Raw genomic sequence first — 3,426 nt, forward strand, 5'->3', positions numbered from 1 at the left:
TTTTTATAGATGTTTAAAATTTTGTATTTTAGTATATAATAACCCATGGCTCTCTTTCAGTTTTATATTTTTCACTTGCTAGTCACTATATAAAGACACACACACAAATAATTTGAAAGAACAGCACTGGGAAACACACTCTATTGTTCTAAAGTCCCATTCCCTTTACCATTCCAGAAATCCCCTGGGCATTCTGTTCTTCAGAGTTAAGAGCTCTGAAAGTCAGAAAGAAGGATCAGTGAATGAAGGTGTGAAGAAAAGAAGAGATAAGGAAAGGTAGGATGAAAATAACACTATTCTTAAATAGAAATCAGAGTCGTTTGTTCATCTCATTGTGAAACTTGGTTAAACCATTTGGACTTTAAAACTGAACTGTTAACACAATAAAATTTAAGTTAAAACACATCAAATGAAAATTTACGTATGCAACTAAGGAGACATTATTGAACATATAACCATGCCCCGGTCCAGATCTACACTTGTTTCTATGTGTTTTATATCCATCCTGCAGGCCATAGCTTAATTTCCATCTCAATTGCACATGGTCACTCAATTAATAAGGGATTCAAAACTGAAGTGAGCCAGAATTATGGTCATTGTTGAAACTGGGGGATTAGCGCATGGAAATTTGCTATACTTTTCTCTATCCATTATTGTATGTTTGAAATTTTCCATAATAAATTTCCATTAAAAATTACTCTAAATCCCAAGTCCATACGTTTTTATTTCATACATTAGTTTTCCACATTTCTCCCTTAATTTAGATTTGGATAAGAGAACAAACAGGGCAAATACTAAAATCACTAGCATTAAGTATGAAAATTATGGTTAAAAGAGAAGTGGAAAATAGCATGGAATATCAGAGAAAGAAGAGATCATGCTGAAGTGGAAGGACAAGGAAAATTGTGAATGAGCAGTAACTTTTGGGATTTGGACATGAAAATGATAGAAGGTAGCTTGGATGGTGTTTGAAAAAAAAAATGGGGGGATTAAGCAAAGGCAGAGAAGTGGGAAAATTTTGTGTGAATTCAAGGAAGAGAGGTTGCCCAGTGTGGCTAGAACATAAGGGACAAAGAGAAAAGTTTTGAAAAGCAGGGCTACATTATGAGAAGGCTTGATGACCAAGGGTGGTAAAGAGGAGAAATATGAGCATGACATAAGCAGATATTTTTTTTTAATTCTTTTTTGAAGAATGAAAGAGCTCCAGAAAACTGTATAAATTGCATGAAAACAGTTCAATGAATTATCGTAATGTGAATGTTACCATCACCAGATTAAAGAATATAACATTACCACCCCCCCCGCCGCAAGCCTCTCTTGAACTTTCCACCAATCCATACATCTCCTATATTTCAAATACCATTGATTACCTTGACTTGTTTTTGAACTTTCTATGAAAGGAGTCATACATTAAGTGATCTTTTGAATAAGTCTCCTTTCACTAAGCATCGTGTTTGTGATATTCATCTGTGTTGTTTTCTGCAGCTATTATTACTTCGTTTTCACTGATATTTAGTATTCCATTGTATGAAAATATGCAATTTATTCAATCCATTATTGATGGACATTTGGGTTTTTCAAATTTGAGGCTATTACAAATAATGCTGATATAAACATTTTTCATATGACTTTGGTATATACTTGTACATATTTCAGTTGGATATGTAGCTAGAAGTAAAACTTCTGTGTCATAAGATACGCATTTACTCAATGTCTGAATAATGGCAGTTTTTCAAAGTGGTTATAAAAGTTTATACTCTGATTAGCAGTGTATTCGAGGCATTGTTCTACATCTTTACCAAAATGCAATGTAGTCATTATTTTTAATTTTTGTTATTCTAGTGAGTTTTAGAAATTTCCCCTTGTGGTTTTAATTATTAATGGATTTTGGACATGTTTTCATATTTCTGAAGAAGCTTTTTCAGATTTATGGTTTTTTTTTTTTTTTAATACTGGGTTGTCCATCTTTTAGTTATTGACTAGTAAGAATTCTTATATTATCATGAAACATATTCTTTATTGAGTATATTGCAAATATCTCCTTCCACTCTATTGCTTAACTCTTTATTCCCTAAATAGCATCTTTTAGTGAGTAAAAAGAAATCTTTACTGATGAACTACAATCTTTTTCCATTATAATTAGGACACTTTGTATCTTGTTAAAAAATGACTCTTTACCACACATCATGACAACATTCTCTTATATGACTTATAGAAACATTATTGTATTTGACTCACCTTTAGACCTAAAATGTGCTTGGAACTGATTTTTGTATGCAAACTCTCCTTCAAAAGTAAAAAAATTAAATAAATACTGAACTTCAGGAATGATGTGCATGCTGGGGTGTTTCAGGAAAAGTGTACTAGTAACTGCAATTTACTTTTAAATGCATCAAAAAACAATGAAAGGTAGAGAGATAGGTGGCAAGATGTATATGTGGTAAAGCAATATAGTAAAATACTAACGGCAGAACACAGATAATGGGTATACCAAAATTCATTGTAAAATTATTTCAACTTTGATGAATGTTTGACAATTTCTATAATATGTTGTAAATATTAATCAGTGCATTTTAGTGTTAAAATTAAGGAAAGTTGATCTCTTCTCAATAGATTCAGATGAAGCATTTGACAAAATTCAATATCCATTCCTTCTACATACTCTCAGCAAACTAGAAATAGAAGAAAACTTACACGACCCAATAAAAGATACTTATTATGGGTTGAATTGTGACCCAAAAAAGATATGCCAATGTCCTTATATGAGGTACCTGTGAATGTGTGCTTATCTGGAAATAGAATATCTGCAGATGTAACTAATAAGTTAAAATAAGGTTGTATTGGATTAGAGTGGGCCCTAAACCCAATGACTAGTGTCCTTGTAAGAAGACTATGTGAAACACAGAGAAGTTGATGTGAAGACACGTAAAACACAGAAATAATGGCCATGTTAGGACAAAAATTAGAGTAATGCAGCTATAAGCCAAGGAATTCCAAGGATTTCCAACCATCAGAAGCTAAGAAGAGGCAAGGAAGTCTCCTCCTCTAGAAGTTTTGGAGAGAGCGTGACCCTATCAACATCTTAATTTCAGAATTCTAGCCTCCAGATTTTGAGAGAATAAATTTCTGTTGTTTTAAGCACCCAATTTGTGGTAATTTGTTCGAGCAGGTCTAGGAAACTAATATTGCATCTATGAAAACCTACAGCTAACATTAAAATAGAAACACCATCCCTCAAAGACTGAGAAATAGGCAAGGATGTCTGTTTTAATTACTTCTATTTAACAATGTACTTGAGGTCCAACCCAGTGTAATAAGGCAAGAGAAAGCAACAAGGGTATACAGATTGGAGCATATATAAAAAATTAATTAATTATAGCCAACATGACATTGCATGTAGAAAATCCCATAAAATCTGAAGAAAGC

This window comes from Pteropus vampyrus, unplaced genomic scaffold (genome assembly GCF_000151845.1).
Source record: "Pteropus vampyrus isolate Shadow unplaced genomic scaffold, Pvam_2.0 Scaffold12, whole genome shotgun sequence".
Classification (NCBI taxonomy): domain Eukaryota; kingdom Metazoa; phylum Chordata; class Mammalia; order Chiroptera; family Pteropodidae; genus Pteropus; species Pteropus vampyrus.